Raw genomic sequence first — 17,180 nt, forward strand, 5'->3', positions numbered from 1 at the left:
AACCAAGAAGGCCTGGAAGGCAGAGAAGACCGGGAACAGAGCGGCTGGAGTGGTGTGACCAAGGAGAGGGGAGATGGGGGCCAAGACTTGGGACACAGCAAGGCATTCCATCATTTAGACAATTATTGTCCTCTGTGAGCAATTTGGGATTAATTCTGAAACCACTGAAGGACTGCAAGCGGACGAGAGACTTAACTTTTAAAAGGGTCACCCCGGTTGATCTGTTAACAGTCTAGAGGCAAAGGTGATGTGAGAGTGACCAGTTAGAATATAATAATTTAGGCAAGAGATGGTGGTAGGTTAAAGTATGGGAGTAGCAGTGGCGGCGGTAGGTGGTTGGATTCTGGATATATATTGATGATCGAGCCAAGCAGCTCAACGAAAGGACCAGGACATCACCAAAACCTTTGTTTTCACTGCATGATATTCTCCTGTCTTGCCCCTCCTCTCCATTGAGCAGAGGGGATTTCCTCCTGAGCAAAGAGACGGGAAAGAAAGCAAAGCAAAGAGACAGAAAACAAGATTGCACAGGAATGGGAAAACAGAAAGAAGATATAAAGGCAGCAGAAGAGTAAGAAAATGAAGAGGCAAGAAATAAACATCAACAAGAGGAAAAAAGCAAGAAAGAGGAAGACAAATGCTATCCGCCCTTACAGCTTTTTCAATTACTTCATTTTCTATTGATAACAGAAAAGTGAGGGTGTTTTCCTCTATAGGCAAAAGCCCTCTTGGAAAATACTAATAACTTTTTGCTTCTCAATGATTATGTATACAATGCCAGGTTGAAGGAGAAAAAAAAGACATTTTCTGTCCAGAAAAATGAAAAGCAGTGCTTGACAGTGAGTTGCATGTTCTGGGGTCTAAATTCAGTCAGTCACCACCTCTGATCAAGCCCAGTCTCCCTGACAGTAATAGATGTTGGCCTAGCATGGGCCAACATCTGTTATGTTCCCTGTCATCTTCTGGAAGAGAAAAATCTCGTTTCCAAAAAGAAAGGAATTCACCATCTCTCCTAGGTCCCCTTCAACAACCACAGAGCTGGTTTTACGAAGTGCTGTTTCATGAAGTCACAGTACCCCTGGGGGTAACCAGAAACTGTAGTTTTCACCAGGGGAAACAAAGCAACCGGAAGTCACAGCTTCCACTGCAGAATATAATCTGCCCCCTGTGAGGATGCATGAGAACATTCCCTGGCTGCAGCAGCTTTTTGATACTTTCAGCGAAGGAAATGTTGGTCATTAATCCTGAAATCTTGATGAAAGATTACAGAGCCGTTTCCGGGATGGAGAATTGTAATGTGTTCAAGTGTTTAACATAATCTTAAAAGGCAGTAAGAACCTTCCCCTGATTTTATCTTCAGTCTTTAGCTGTCAACACAGAAGCATTAAATTGGTAAACGGCAAAAGGAAAAAATAAAGAAGCGGTTGTGCAGAGAGCAAAGATACTTTCGTTTCCCTTAAAGCTTGGCATAATCGACAGGTTCAAGGAGTCAAACAGGAGTCTGTTTGTATGAAATTCTGCCAGAAAAAGTTAAGCTGAAAAAGAAATACTTTCCCTTTAGGCCTTGCAGAGTTCCAACAGAGACATCTTGTGTAATAATAGATCCACTTCTCCACTGTGATCATGGAATCTATTTCTAAAACTTGCTCCAACATTGTCAAACTTCAATTTCTCCCAGAATGTTTTCTTCTCTGTCTCTCTCTCCCCCTCTCTCTCCTTGTCCCTAATTTTCTTCCCCTCTCCTGTCCCACCAAACCCTAAACCATCAGAGGCATTTTAAAGATGAATCATAAGAGATAATCACTATGACACCTGGTTTCAGGCCACTTTCACCTTCCACTGAATTGCAGTCTTAACAACAGTTCTTTTCAGCCTGAAATTCAGCACTGTTTTTTGTCATCCCCTTCTCAGGAGAAGATGTTCAAGGCTCATGGTCTGCTAGGAAAACCTTCTACCTGGGCTGAGGAGTGGGCTTTTGAAGGAAGACTGATAGACCTCCAGCAAGTCTTAAAGATAAACAATAAATAGACAGTAGGAACTCCACCATTCCAACCAAGTTCTTCTCTCTCTTTCTCTCTCTCTCTCTCACACACATACATACACACACACACAGTCTCCTGGGGAAAAAGCCTTTGCGTTTTATTAGTAACTTTGACTTTGGAAACTAAGCAACTATCATTTTGGCTGGGATACCCTTAGGAGTTGAAAGTCAATATGCAGCTGGCTGCCTCTTACAAATAAAGTGTTTCAGTAACTTCTTATTTTTATCTCCTCCTGGAGCAGAATCCACTGAGTAAATCAATTAGATGGAAGAATAAAGCCCAGTAGCCATGGACTTTGAATCATCACTTCCCAGGTAGCCCACTCTCATATCTCGGAAGCCAACTGGCGACAGCCAGGCAAGGTAAGGAAGCCATAGAAAACCCGTTAATCATTAAGCAATGATTTCAGAAGAAAGGGCTTCTGGGTAAAATGTCAACACTGGAAGAATACAGCCATTTATACTCTCTTTAGTTACCCTTCAAATTAAATGACAGTCAATAGCACTAATTTGTATAATCAGTAATACTGGACTCCCATAGGTTTTGCAATTTTTAAAAAGAATACCCTTCCTCATTTTCCTCCTTAATTGCCTGAACTGTTTTTCTTCCTGTGGGTGTCCCTCAAGGCTAAAAATATGTAAGGAACCCCCAGAAAAGGGGAAATCTCCCATGACAAAACGTTGGCACTATTGAAGAGAAAAATTTTACTTCAAGGGACACCTCTCTGAGATTGCTTTAATAGGATCATCACTGAAATGTGCTTCCTTCAGAATTGACAAATAACACAAGCTTGCTCCGAAGTGAGCACGGATCTCTTCATTGAAATACCAGCTTACTTTGGGGGAGCAATCACTAAATATGATGTAATTTTCCTGTTAGTAAGTTGGGAAACAGTGTTGGGGAAAATGTGGTTTCCATTTTTCTTTAGCAGTATTATTTCTTACTCAAATTTCGTGGTATTTATTGATCATGTGGCTAGTTAAAATGTTTACAAAAGGGAATCTATCTAATGAATAATCTAAATTTCTCCAGCAAAAATATAAAGTATATTTACAAATAGATTTCACTTATATATAATACATATATATTATATGCAATGTAATTGCATATATATATATATATGCAATACATATATGTAATTGCACATATATATCCAAAACCCAGTAAAAGTCTAGACTAGCTACTCCCATTAACCCACAATGATATTGGGGGAAATATAAGTGTTTCCACCAATTCAAGTATTTCCATGGCATCTTTGGCAGATACAGCTCATTCGCTAAGCCAACACTCACTGCACCTGTTTTCCTCATTCCCCTCCTGTTACTAGACACCTGCTTTCTCTGCTTCTGTTGCTGCGAGAAAAGCAACTGGTCGAGCTCGGACCAGGAAGGCGTCATGAAAAATCTGCTGAGGGAACCATAGCAAAGCGTTTGCTTTTCCCAAAGGGGCAAATGCCACAGCCACCGGACCGTCTCTTCCCTCTGCCTTGCATGCAGATGTGATGCCTTGAAACAACACAGTAGCCACCTCTCCCCATCGAGTGATTGACATGAGTGTGCAAGGGCACCTGCAGAGTAAGAGGAAGGAAAGGTCCTGAGTCCTAGATGTTATGTAGCCATTCCACCAACTGTTTCCTTTCAGATTCCCCTGAAAGGCGAATTAGCCTTCTTTATTTGTGTTGCTTTCGTCTTCGTGGCAGACTCTCTGTCGTCATTGTGTTACTTGTACCTCTAATCATTTCCTAGCTGATAATACAATCTATAACCTTAGACAAACACTGAAACATAATGTAAAGTTAAGGGCTCCAATACAAGGAATGGCAATACAGGAAGTAAGAGATCAAGAGCAGAGGAAAAGTATGCAAACATTGTCTAACTTGCTTGGTATGACAGGAACCCAAAAAAGCCCGAGGGAACCTCCCAGCGCTTTGATTTGATCTTTTAAGAGTAAAAATAAGGTTGGAAAAAAAGAGTCTTCAAGATATTGCGCCTTGTCGAGGGGCACAATTTGATAAATTAGCCAAGTAGTTTAAAAGCCAAGCCCACAACCAGCCTTATCAGCCCGCTCTTCACAAAACACAGAGGAAAGCGAGGAGAAAGCAGAAAAGAAGGAGGAAGAGACGAAAAAAGGAAAGTCTACCTCTGTCCCGTCACAGGCCCTGAAACGGGCCCCTGCTTCAAGATAGATGCTGCTGCTCCCCCTGTGTGCCCTTGAATTCCTTCCCCATTTTCATACATGCCCCATTCATTTTTTATTTGTTTAAAGGTTTTAATTTGTACTTAGAGAGAGGGGAAAGGACGGAAGGAAACATTGATGTGAGAGATACATTGATTGATTGCCTCTCACTCCCCAACTGGGTAACTGGCCCACAACCCAGGCATGTGCCCTGACTGGGAATCGAACTGATGACCTTTTGGTTCTCAGGCTGACACTAATCCACTGAGCCACACCAGCCAGGGCCATGCCCTATTTATTTTATGCACACACATTCCCCCGGTGCTTTTCCTCACCACAGGAGAAACCCGGGTCTCTTTCCAGAGGACTGTCCTCAGTACCAGCGCGCCGTGTTCAGCGAGCCGTGAGAGCCTGGGAACTTGTGCACTCCTGAGAGCGCCTTCCACCACCGATTGAGAGTATAAATACCTCAACTCCCTCATCTCTGTTTGACGCAACTTCTTCTCCAGAGATCCTCTGCAGGTTTGAGGCAGTCCTTGCTGACACTGTGCTTGTCCGCCTGACCTTCCTTCCCCATCACACCTCCCCAATCCTTGGTGTTCCTTTCCAGGAGGAACTCATGTGAAACAGACAGTGAATAAAAAAGAAAATGAGAACGGGTTCACCAAAAGCCAAAAATATAGACCACCATTCTTTGGACTGTCTACTCTGGCCTTATTGTTACTAGAGCAAAGCAGCAGTATTTTCCCCCAAAGGTAAAAAAAAAAAAAGTTGATATCTTGCAAAACATCAAGATATTTGTAACACATGAATACCCACCTAATCAAATAATAATGTCACTAATAATGAGCAATTGCTCATAGTTAGTTTGAGGGGTTCCCTAAGAAGAAGGCAGGTCGATGGCTGAAGCACAGCTGGGTAGTGTCCCCAAGCCTGGCCCTGGGCCTCTTCCTTTTAGGGAACCCGGAGAGGAAGCGCAGAGCTCTCTTCGCATATTCAGGCATTTTCCCAACCCAGCTGGGTGACCAGCTGCGAGGCTGAATTCAACAGCTGTTTCTTATCTTGTTAAGGAACTAGTTTCTAGCTACCTGAAGCTCCATCTCCCATTACAATGAGAAACCCAGACCGAGGCTCAGATGACCTGGTGATTCATATGTTTTAATGACCGGTCCTGCTTGCTGCACAATGGCTAATTTTAGCTGAAAAACACCAGCTCAGTCACCATGGAGCCAACTTTGTTATCTCAGACAATCAAAGGACGGGTCTCTGAGGCTCTGGGGAGGCTGGGTTTGAGGTAAAGACTAAAACTTTTTTTTTTCTCTTTCATTTTTAATTAAATAAATAATATGAGAACCAACAGTCCTAGAGAAAGAAAACCATTATGTGCAACATGAATATTGATGGGCCTCATAGGTTCATTCTTCATTCTCAGCTCTCAAAATATATGTGTATTTTGCTTCTGTGACAAAAATGAACAATTCCTAAAAAGTTTAAACCCTATGGCGAACAATAACACCTTCCATGACTCAAAATGCTAATTGACCAAGTGGGTATTCTAAATTCAACAGTCTCTCCTAAATTCAATGCTATTCCCATGACTGAAATAGAAACCATATTTAGGATTAAAAAAAAAAAAAGACAAGCGGAATGATTGAACAGAGCAGAAATGAACTTTGGACCTTTCTACAAGGTTTTATCAAGTGTACTTTTAATGGTGTCAGTTTGTGATTAGACCACAAGATAAATTAATTTTAAAATAGACCATATTAAGAAGATTAGACATGTTGAGTAAAGTTAAAAGTTTACTTTTCATGGCTATAATATCCCCTTACTTTTTAATACTTTAATTTTTATTGAAGCATAAATTATATCCAGTAAGAGAATAGATCTTTAGTGTGCTGTTTGATGAGTTTTGCCAAATGTATACATCCATGTAACCATCACCAACGTCATAATCAAGAACACTTTCTGGTAGAGCTCAAGTCTAAGTCATCCTGGAAACTTGAATCACTTCTGGACACTTACTTGGCTTAAGTGAGTCCTGAAATCAACTGCATTGTTGGAGGCGCTTTGCTCTCCAACTGAACAATGCCTGTGACCTAATGTAGAAACCAACCAAAGTCACATTCCATCTCTACAGCTGGTCCTGGGCCAACCCGTACAGCCAGTTAAGTTGGCTTCCAGGGTCTGCCAAGCATCCCTCACCTTCCTGCTTGTTTTCTAGTGGAACGTTCTTCCTTTCCCCTCTAGTTCTGCCCTCAAATTCTAACTCTGTTTCTCTCTCCCCTCTCTCATATTTAAAATATTGTACAAAGTGCAATATTTGTACAAAGTATGTTGGGAGGGCTCAACATACTCTCGGCTGAGAAAAAAGGGAATTTGGATTCACACTGAAGATTGGTGGTTGATGTATTTCTTGTAACTGGAGTAAAGCTGTAACACAATCCAGGAATCCTGATAATGGTGGGGTGGCTGAGATTGTCCATAGGAAAACAATGGGCAAGGCTGTCCTTGAAGCTTCTCATATCAAATTGTGAAAGCAGCTACCATCTCCACCTCCACAGTTAGTATACCTCTCGCTCCCCCTCCCCCTCCCCTAGTTTTTATTTGGGGCATGCTCGAGGGCAGCACCTGGAATAAGGCCATGGCCTCTGCATTCTGTTGAGATCTGGGAACTATAAATAACAAAGGAAGCTAGCGACTGGAAGGCATCCCATCATTAAATATTCAGGAGCCAGAGCATATCTGAGTGTCACCTCATAAAGTCCCTGCTCCTCAGAAGTCTGCAGGGACAGACCTGGGTGTGCCAAAGGAGTGAGATAAATATGGACGACCGCGCCTCTCGCCCCTTTCATTTGAACTCACCCATCTCGCCTGGAAGGCCCCAACACAGTAGATAGGGTGGCTGTGAGTTTTAATTTCCTGACCCTCCAAAATGTCCTTTCTTCTCCCATTTTGACCTCTAGGACCAACTCTCATTTTCCTTCTTCTTTCTCTGCTTAGAAGGTCTAATTCCTTAGTCAACCAGATTGCTAAAATTTTACTTTCTAAGAATGGGCTCTTATTCTATAAAAATGTACAAAATTTAACACATACTTCAGATCCCTGCAGCCTACCTACCCTCTAGGGGTATGGACCACCCCGTGAGGAGTCTGTGTCCTGGGAAGTGTGGGACCTGGGTACATCCATTTCTTTAGACTGGTCCTCCTGCTTTAACTACATTCTTCTCCCTCCTATCCTCCAATTTTGGATGCATTTCCAAATCCCATGAAGAAAGGCCCCAAGGGGTTCTTTTCCATATCAACTACATACCTAAAAACCATCAGATTTCATCATGTCTTCTTTGGCATCCAACGTGACTATCTTAGAGAAGAAGTCCTTTCTGCATTGTGTGCTGTGCATAGGCCACGTGACTAAGACCGCCTGTGTGATTGACCAGGAAACCTTCTTTACAGTTAGCTGAAACCAATCTTGCTTGATTTCTATTCTGACTGCCCCCCCCCCATTCTTCATAGTTGCATAGAGTGAGCAGCCCGTGGGGACTGTGGTTTCTCACACCCTTGCAGTAAACGCAGCAGAACCAGCTCCAGGATGCTGCAGAATCTGTTTGGCAATAGAAAACCCTGATCTGGGCAGGTGGATGTTATATTCAGAGGAACTACTATCACATGACTGAAGTTCCTGCACTGAGGGGAGGACATACAGAGACTCACATACCTGAGAAGTCATGGTGCTTCCAAATGGATAAGGCAGCACTTTATTATTTCTTGACATTTACAGTCCTAAAGCCATAGAAAAGCTCAGGCAATCGAAAGTAAGTGAGGCTCATTAGGAAAAAAACAAGCTTTATCTGTCCCCTGAGCAAAGAGTTTCCTTTTTCTATATGTCTTGCAACCATGGGCTGAGAATAGAATAGTGTCTATTTAGTTCTCATTAATAGTGACCTTTACCTTTAGAGGAGGCATATATGGCCCCACATCGTCACAATTTGATTGTGATTTCAATGGAGTACTTTGTCCTTCCTAAAGCATTCTGGTGTTTAAACATATTGAAGTTAAAAAAAAAACAGCATTCCTTCCTTCTTTCTTGAATCCTCAGCCAAGACTTATTAGGTGGCATAGTAAGACCTAGGGTGATTCTACCAAGATTAAATTCAATGGTTCAAGTATTTGTTGGGTCCCTACTCTATACAGAGATGGATCTTATATATAAGCACCTCCATCCTTAAGAATCAAGTTTAAGAAGGACGAAAACAGAGAGATCCCAAATGACTAAAGTATAAAGGAGAACACTAAAAATATAGCCATAATGATATGGACACTCAAAGAGGGGAGATCTCCATGTAAGGCTTTAGATGTTGAAGGATGGAAGGGCCTTAGGCCAACAGAGATTTGGAGCAGAGTTGAATACCAGAGTTTTGAATAGATCCAATGGGCCAATTCAAACTACCATCTGAATGGTCACAGTCATTAAATTTGGCCATTTATGGCTGGTGGCAAGTACTGGGCACCAGCTTCAAACCTGAGAAGTCCATTTTCCTCGGAAACCTTGCTTGGGTTCTTGGCAACATGATAGATTTGGTTCCAGTTGGTTGGCCTATTTTGTAAAGTTCAGCTCCAGAGAGCTGGTGGGAAAAGACAGTGTAAAGAGACAACCCATTATGGAGGTGTGATGGGTGAAATTTGTTTGCTATACTTGGCCTGAACTTTGAAAAAATACAAGAGCAGGTGTTTGTGGCTGTGGATATAAATATTTTGAGCAGAGCCTTAACACTTTGAGTAGAATTATCATATTTTAAAAAAATGAAAAAGTCTCATTACTAGATCTCAGAAAACCCATAGTCTTTTCTCATCATTAATTCTCTTGGACACATCAAAATATCACTCTGAATTCCCCTTACTTCATGGGAAACAGTATTTTACACATCATGAGATTGAAACAAAGTTACTAAAGGGAAGTGCTAAAAATGTGCAGATGTGTCACAAGCGGCCTCTTTTCTACCTATTTTCAAAAGGGCTTTCTTCTCATATCTAACATTTGTAAGAAAGTAAGGCTCAGGCTAGCGATACGGAGGCAATGGGGACCTCCCAGGTTCGGAAACAGAATCGTTGGACCAACGCTGGAGAAATGGAAATGGTGTGGATACCTACAGAGCACAAGGAACTGAAACTGGTCGATCAGAAATACCAGTAAAATGGAAACTAAGAAGGGGGATTGTCAGAGCCATTGACGGGTGTGAACCCAGAGGGCACACCGTAGGTTGTTTTCTTGTTACCGTCCTTTCCAACAATGATTCTCACTCAGGGACTATTTTTGCTTCCCAGAGGACACGTGGCAATGTCTGGAGATATTTGGGGCCATCTCAGCACGTGAGGATGAGGACTTGAGCTGGTATCCAGCCAGTTCAAGACCAGCAGTGCTGCCAAACACCCTCCAGTTCACAGGACAGCCCGCAGCAGAGAATGATCTGACCTAAAATGTCAGCTATGCTGAGGCTGGGAAACTCTGCTCTAGATCGCGATTACCAACGTCACCGATTCGGCATATTTATTACTGTCTTCCTGATTATAAAAAGTCATCAATCACATGTAAGAAGCAATGCATTTTTCATCTGGAATGCTTTATCAATATATTAAATAAAGCTTCATCGCCATCCCATCAATTATGCCTTAGAAGTTCATAGTCTACTTTTTTCACCCCAAGGGCCAGAGGCTGTGAACTCAAACGTCACGTGAACCTTGGCTGCTGCCCAATGCCAAAGCACGTTACGAAGTCTGCACTTAAACCAACAGGACAGACTTAGATGTGATTTTTATAGGAAAAAAAAAATAATTGTGGCCAAACTCTTTCCAGGAAAAAGTAATTTAACATGTTGAAAGGAGAACAACATTTCTTGAAATGTTGAAATAAAATGAGATTTGTTTCCAATGGAAAGCTGGGGTCTCGGGAGCCTGCACCTGGGACCTAAACCCCACAGCCACTGCAGGGTCGTGAAAGGCACTGTAATCAGCAGCGGGACCCGGAGTGCTATTGAGAGAAAATTGCAGGAATTAAGAGCTGATGGGCGTGAAAAGCATCCTGATTACATTATGGTGATGGAGACTGAGAAAAGTCAGGATGACAAAGGACCTCCTATGAGAAGGAACAATTTGGTTGGTTTTAGCATGTTGCCAGATGTCCACCACACAGACCGATGGGCAGGCATTATGTCTGAAGAGCATAGCTTGTGTGGTTAGGAGAGCTGGTCAGTACTGTGCCATGCTGAAGGGCACAGACTTGGGAAATGGGCTGCCTAGATTTGAATCCTCATTTTCCACTTGCTAGCTGTGTGACCGGAGCAAATTCTTTAACCTCCTGTGCTTCATTTGTTAAGTGGGTTTTGTTGTTAAAAGGCATTGCAGGAGACAATGTTGGTGTTCTGGCCACATCTCCCAGCACCCCTTTAACATTTCCTGGGTACCCCTTTCCTCGCTTCTCTGTATTTTTGCTTCCACCTGCCCATGAAGACCTGTAACTTTCTTTGGAGCTGCTGGCCTGTGGGGGCAGAGAGCTGGAAGTGCCTGGGTGCTATGTTACCCAAGCCAACATAGGCCAAGGGCCTGAATGGGAAAGAAAGCTCAGCCACCAAGTCCTGGGGTGAAACTTGCACTCCAGCTCCCCTGGAAGACCAAGCAGAGGCCACCCTCTATGGGATTTTGCCTGAAATTGCGCCTATTGTGCTTTTTTTGGCCTGCTTGTCCTTCTACTCCCTTATGGGTTAAGGAACATGGCCTCTATAAAATCAGTTGCACTTGAACCTTTTCACAGAGAACTTTTTTTTTTATATATTTATTTTTAGAGAGAGGGAAAAGAAGAAAGAAAGAGAGGGAGAAAAACATCGATGTGTAAGAGAAACACAGGTTGGTGGCCTCTCACATGTGGTCCAGGGAGACCTGGACCACAACCCAGGCATGTGCCCTGACTGGGAATCGAACTGCTGACCTTTCAGTTCACGGGCCAGTGCTCAGCCCACTGAGACACACCAGCTGGGGCTACAGTGAACTTTTAAATAAAACATACAAATTCCTTAGAACAATTCCTGGCACACAATAGGATCTTAATAAATGTTGCCAACCTGAGAGCATCCAAATCTCTGAAAAGAATTTTTTATAAGACTTTGTGAGTTCATTTTTATAAGACTTTGTTAGTTCATTAGTTCATTTGAGTTCATCAGTTTATTAGTTTATCGAACAGAGGACGCACTGGAAGCAAAATCACTCCGGAGAAAATGCTCCGCAGAGTGCCAGTTTTGCAGTTTCTTTTATACATTTGGAAGTAACAACAGGAGGAATATACGGAAGGCTACATGAAGGTGTGAGAAAGCCAGGCGGGGAAATCTGTGTTTGGGTCACAGGTTAGTTTGCTCCCTGGAGAGTGTTATACCTTCAAGGAATCTGAAGAAGGGAATGACTCTGGCCTTTCAAAGGGGTGTTAATTCAGAACTACAAGAACAGTGACAGGGTTTGCTTCAGACAAAGATAAACCTTCTCATAAGCCTGGGTGTGACTACCCACTGTGACCTGCCTGGTCAGGAGTTTTCTGCTCAGATCCTCCCGAGAGGTTACTTTCAGCCAGGTTTAGGACGGAAGCCCCCTTTCCATCCACCCTGTCAACAGCTATTTCACTTAGGATTCTTCTTGTTAAATGCTTACTTTGTGCCCAGCACTGGGTCACGGACACTCATTTTATGACTTCATCCTCTCTAAACCCGCCTTTTCTTCATTAAGGAAGGAAAAGCCAGAGACAAGCCGGGACCCCATATCAGAGCAAGAATTCTATACAGAAGGAATTACAGAGAGTTGGTGGCGTGGGGGAGGAGTAGCCAGTCTCAGATAACAGTGGAGCTCATATAATGATGCAGAAACTCCATTTCTTTAACTTGATCCTTTCTCTTTTCTGTCCATCCACTTCCTTCCTGAATCATTAAGCCCTTAGGAGATTAGATTCTGCTCAGTATCAAATCGTCTTAAGAACAAAGCCTCAGTTAGGACGACCACAGACACAGAGGCGCAGTCCAACTAAAGATACCATCTTGAGGCCTGCTTCAGCCCAGGCCCAGGAAGGCGGAAGGGACGGACCCCAGGACTAAAACCGCACAGAACCACACAGAGCAATGCCGCGGCTGACATCAGGACCTGACGCAGTAATCAACTACTCCCTGTCCTGGCCCCAAACAACCTGTAGAGCCCACAACCCCAACCTCTTCTGCCACCATGATTAATGACTTTCCCCCTATACAATCCATCTTCCAGAGGCCACTGGGAGCCAGGTCTTTGAGCATTAGCGTACCTGTGACTCCAAGGTTGGCTCTATTTCCTCAACTAATAGACCTCTGCTTTCTTTGCTGCAAACTCCTCTTCACGTTTCATTTGGCTTTGGTGCGCGCGGGTGAATGGACCCCTCTAGTCCAGAAGCACTCACGGCTCGCATGTAGAAGTGAGATGGGGTGTGAGTGAATCCACGTGTGGGCAGGTAAACCCTGGTAACAACCTGTCCAGCTGAAGGTATTCTCTCTCTCCCCTTTGACAGGTGGGACAACACAGGACCAAGGGGGAAAGTTATTTGTGAAGAGCTACAGAGCCTCTGAGAGCTCTGACTGTGAAGACTGCGGTGTCTTTGACGCTGCACGCTTGTTCTGGCCACGGGCTGTTAGGTTCCCCTCAGCATCTTATAGGTAAAGAGTAGACACCGCTAATGTCCCTTAATGGAAATAAAAGGCACTTATGAAATAGGTACAAGGGGGAGTACTTTCTCAGAAGCAGGGAGCCATCATCTCTCAGACCTGCACCAGTGCTGCTCTCTGTAATGAGGTTGGCAGGTGGTTAGAACTGGCACTATTTTTCACTTTTTCCTGCTTCAGTGATGAAGGAGAACAGAATATGCCACCCCACGACATGCTACTTTGGCATATTGATTATTTTGAGTGGTAGGCACTTGAAAAACAGCAAATGCAGAAAGAGGCTTTCCTGGAGCTCCTTGTGTCTGCTTCAGGATAGATCCTCCCAGGGGCTGCAATCACCCAAAGTCCCTTTCCTGGGAGTGTCACGAGCTAGAGATAGGAGGTGGGAAGTAGACACCACGCCCAGACGAACTTGGTCACAAACTCATTGTCTCCCATCTAATCTTCTGGCTGCCCATTCATCTTTTCTAAAGATTGTTTTACTCCCCCCTTGGGAGGCCTACATCCTCCTCCTCTTCCCCTCTTTAGATGGTATCTAATCTGAATTCTAATTAAGCCACCAGGGAGAGTTCATCAGTTTTCCAGTTTATCCCTCTGTAGATATAAACTGCTGTTTGTTCTTCTCTTGTTAACTTTTTTTTTTTTAATTACAGAGGTCTCAGCTAAGCACTCACAATGATAGAGGCAAAATGATCTTTCCTCTCCTGCAAAGTCTTGTCTTCACAACTAGATGACCCATCCTCTGAAGCGAGGGGCTCTCTTTTGTGCTTTTTTGAACCCCATGGTACTTAACACTGGGTCTTCTGCACAGTGGGTCCTTAACAGGATTGCACTGACTTTTCACCATGCGGGTTCATTCTACAGGTACATAACGGTGGATCGTCCATGTTTTATTATAAACTACTGAGTCAGAACCCACAGGTCATCACCCTGCCCTTCAACGGCCATTTCTTAACTCCCCTCTGTTCTTCTCAGCATTTCAGACAGAATGTTTCACATTCTTCCTGTCTCCTCAGGCCGCCTTTGTGCTTGCGGTACCAAGGAAACAAAAGCAGCTTACCTCTGTCCATCTCCCTACCCTCCCTCCCTCCCGATAACCCAAGCACATGGAAAGTTGTTTCTGCCCGAAGACGAGTAAGTGCGAACGTGATGTGTGGGAAAGAACATTGAGTTGGTTATTGCTGTGACATGAATGTGTGTGACCTCCTCCTCCCCAAATTCATAACCCGAAACTTAATACCCGTGTGATGGCACCTGGAGGTGAGGCTTTTTGGAAGTGATTAGGTCACGACGATAGAGCCCTCTTGAACGGGATTCGCGCCCTTATAAAAGGCACTCAAAGAGCTTCCTCCCACTTCTGCCAGGTAAAGTTACAGTGAAAAGACAGCCATCTATGAGCCGGGAGGGGCCCGTACCAGAACTCGACCATGTAGCACCCTGACCCTTCCGGCCTCCAGAACTGCGAAGAGTAAATGGCAGTTGTTTAGCGACTCCCCAGTTTATGTTCTGGCTCCCTGAATGGACGTACACAGCAACCAGTGTTTTCTGTGCCTCGCACCAGCTGTGCGAGCCTGCACAGGTCCCTGGGGTCTCTAGGACTCACTGGTGAAATGGAGGCATTGGACCAGATTGTCACTATCCCATGGCACTCGCACATGTGGCTATTAACATTTAAATGAATTAAAATGGGACGAAATAAAAAATTCAGTTTTGGGGGGACACTAACCACCTTTTAAGGGCTCTATAGCCACCTGCCTAGTGGCCTCCACACCAGGCAGTGCCAACGTAGAGCTTGCCCTCCTTGCAGAGAGTTCTGTGGGCCCCAGGCTGACGGACTTCCTGGTTTCTTCCAGCCCCAAGACCCAACGTCTCTACATTTAGGATGGGGAAATCCTGGACGGAAAAGATGGGTGAATGCATTAGTCTCTGCAGGATCTGATGTAACTCTGGAGAGCGATGTAGAATGCCTAGGCAGTGCTAAGAGGACACCCTGGAAACCAAACAAAACGAAGAACCAAGAGCTATCAGTGATGTGAAGAGTTCTCTCTGGCCTGGGACGACCTTGGAAGCAGGAACATTTAGCACTGACACAGCACTGTCAATGTCCTGGCTGGGTGCCAAGGAGACGTAACGTTGAATGTTCGCATGGGGCTCTTTGGCTGCTTTCCCCCACCCTCCTGTCTGCACAGCTGCGACCAGTTTATCAGTGTCTCCGGGGCTGGCTGCTGCTAGAACCAGGAGTGTCTCCTCTGAGACAGCACCCAGGAATGCTGTCTAAGACCAGGCACAGCCCGGGACAGAAAGTCCTCTCGAGGTCATGGAAGTTACCTTGTCTCTGCCGTCTGGAGCAAGGCTTCTCAGAGCACAGTAACATGCTCTTTGTCACAACCGTGTGTGAGGAGCATTAGCAGAATATTACTAATAATATACTGCCAATGTTTGCATACCACCTATTATGTTATTGTATTTACTAATAATTGCAGTGGTTATTTACTAAGTGTTTTTGACATCTCAGGGACTGTGCTCAAAGGTGTGTACCTCATAGCTCATTTGTTCCGTGAAACAACTCTAAGAGTGAATGTGGCTATATTTTACCACCACCCTGGCTCCAAGGTGGATGCACAGGCTCTGTGAGAAGTGCTCTATACTTCTCCTAACTTTCCCAGTGTCTCCAACCCACCACGAAGGGGAGAGCTTCTGACTGTTACGGGTCATGTGGAATATGCCGCACGAGTACTGTGAATGTTGAGGCCAGAGAGACATCCCTTCTGGGTGATTGTTAGGCACTAGCATTCCTGGCTGGTGAGGTTGGGCTATCTTCCCTGGACACCAAGAGCCAGGATGCCTGGTGCAGGCCCTCAGCACAGGCAACACTGGTTACTGGAATGGGAGCTGGGGGCTCCAGGGCACCAGGAGTCCACACAGCTTCCTGGGCCCAGGAGCACGTGATCTGGCGGAGGCTGGAGCACGCTGGGTCTCTACACGGACCACCTAGACCTGGGTCTTCTATTCCAGGGCCCATTGGCTTATTTCTCTACACCAGAGTGATGGCAAAACATACCCCCACAGGGTCTAATTTCATAGGTGGAGCAATGAATGCAATATGAGATCTATCCCATTTTGTGCTGTGCTGGTGTGTAGTAAACAAACGTTCAATACAGGGAAATTATTATTCGAATCATTGTTGTTGATAATAGTAACATCAGTAATAGCAACGAGAATGATAGCACGACTATTGCTATTTTACTGTTAGTCACGGATTCTTGGCAACTCAGGAATCTGATCTAGTGTGTGTATGTGAGTATTATGGAGAAGTCAAGATAAAGACTTGCTCTGATCAGTCATGCCTTCTTCCATGTCCTGACCCCATCTAACCCCAAAGTGTATATAATTCAATTACATATCATACATGTGGAAACGGAGGCTTCGGTTGGTTAAGAAAGTTGTCCATCCCAGTGGATACCTCTAGTACCATTTCCCTCCCTCTTTGCATTTCCACACCCATTCTTGAGTGGGAGAGAGAGAGACGAGGGTGACATCTGGGAGTAACACACAACACAAAGATAGCTCAGGGCAGTGTGCTGGACATGTGGGTTTTCTCAGGCCTCTGTGTCACAGCTGAAAAACAAGGTTTGGGGAACTGTAATGTGTTACTAGCGAGAATAGCTCACAGGCAGTGATGGTGTGGCATCACTTCTGGCTGAGGGACAAAAAACTTCACCCAATCAGGCACACAGTCAGCAAAGACAGTGACATAAAATCACCACAGCCTGTCTCTGGAATCCAGTTGTTTGCTTTGTTTCAAATAAATCCAGCATCAAAGCCACACCAGACAGAAATTCTCTTAATGACTAGAGCAGTGATTTCCAACCAGTGTGATCCAAGAATTTTTAAATCACCCAATACCTGACTATTTAGTCAGGGGCACTGACCTCTTCTTAAAAAATCTTTACCAACAGATGTATTTATTGATTTTAGAGAGAAAACAAGAAGAGAAGGAGAAAGAGAGAAAAAACAAGAAAGAGAGAGAGAGATCGAAAGAAACATCAATGTAAGAGAAATATTGATTGGGTGCCCCCCCACCACCACGTGCCCAGACTGGGGATCAAACCCACGACCTTTTGGACAATCCTCCAACCAACTGAGCCATCCAGCCAGGGTAGAGGCAGACCTCTTTTCCCTTAGATTGTCAAATAAAAAAAAAATGACAATAGCCAAAACAGCCATAGCTGTCTGGTGTGAAT

At 44.2% G+C, this 17,180-nt stretch overlaps 1 long non-coding RNA gene across 1 annotated transcript in view; it reads left to right on the top strand.

Moving 5' to 3' along the window:
- Nucleotides 1–16,636, top strand: part of LOC119004042 (uncharacterized) — a 34,092-nt gene extending 17,456 nt beyond the window's left edge. Inside the window, exon 4 of the long non-coding RNA XR_005070103.1 lies at nt 12,786–16,636. This is a non-coding gene — a long non-coding RNA (uncharacterized LOC119004042). The remainder of the gene's footprint in view (nt 1–12,785) is intronic.
- The last annotated feature ends 544 nt before the right edge of the window (nt 16,637–17,180 follow it).

The sequence above is a fragment of the Sturnira hondurensis genome, unplaced genomic scaffold, assembly GCF_014824575.4.
Source record: "Sturnira hondurensis isolate 20B ecotype Veracruz unplaced genomic scaffold, ASM1482457v3 Scaffold0019006, whole genome shotgun sequence".
Taxonomy (NCBI): domain Eukaryota; kingdom Metazoa; phylum Chordata; class Mammalia; order Chiroptera; family Phyllostomidae; genus Sturnira; species Sturnira hondurensis.